Raw genomic sequence first — 878 nt, 5'->3', positions numbered from 1 at the left:
CTTTCATGCCAATTTAAAGTCATTTTGTTCTAAATTCTGGTGATCACATGTTGATTCCATTTTCCCCTGTAGTATGGGTAAGATGTATGACATCAAGAATTTATTTGAGTGGTCCTTGTACAATTACAAACTACAGATGTTTTAAATGTGGTGTGACATTTTGAAAGTTGGTGATAGAAGACGTATGTGTATGTCAAATGATACTACCTGTACGCACATATATCAAGTGCAATAATTTGAAATTTCAAAATTGGTAAATGTAACATTCTTAGTAAATGTAAATGTTATTGCAAAAGACAATAAAACCAAGATTGTAATGGTGATGATGGATGATAAGTACATGTATATAGTAATACATTAACTTCTAGTCATTGTAAAGCTACAGTTTTCTGGAACCAATATGCTTGATTTGTTTTGTACTTAGTAATCTTGACTGGTTTTACTTGGCAAGTGGGTAGGGGTTATGCCTTGTAAGATGATTAACAAATTCCAATACGGTATTATATTTTATTCTCCAAACGTTTGAGCATTAACGTTACATGATGAGCAACATGTATTTAAGGTAATCTGTGTTGGTTTTACTTGGCAAGTGGGTAGAGCTAATATAACAGTTACCCAGTAAGTTGATTAACAAATTCCAGTACGGTTTTATGATATTTCATTCTTTGAGCGTTTGCGCATTAATGTTACATGGTAAGCTTATGACATAGTAATGATCTTGTCAAGATATCTGGCTGTATGCTGCTAACTATAACGTATAAGTTCCAGTTGTAGCGATAGATCCCCTTTTGGTTTTCAGCTAGATCTTTGGCAAAGTAGCAGAACTGTAGCAGAGTTGTAATGTGGAAATATCATAGGGTGGTGTGTTTGTAGGGCTA

The sequence above is a fragment of the Branchiostoma floridae genome, chromosome 4, assembly GCF_000003815.2.
Source record: "Branchiostoma floridae strain S238N-H82 chromosome 4, Bfl_VNyyK, whole genome shotgun sequence".
Taxonomy (NCBI): domain Eukaryota; kingdom Metazoa; phylum Chordata; class Leptocardii; order Amphioxiformes; family Branchiostomatidae; genus Branchiostoma; species Branchiostoma floridae.
This window is presented reverse-complemented; position numbering follows the sequence as displayed.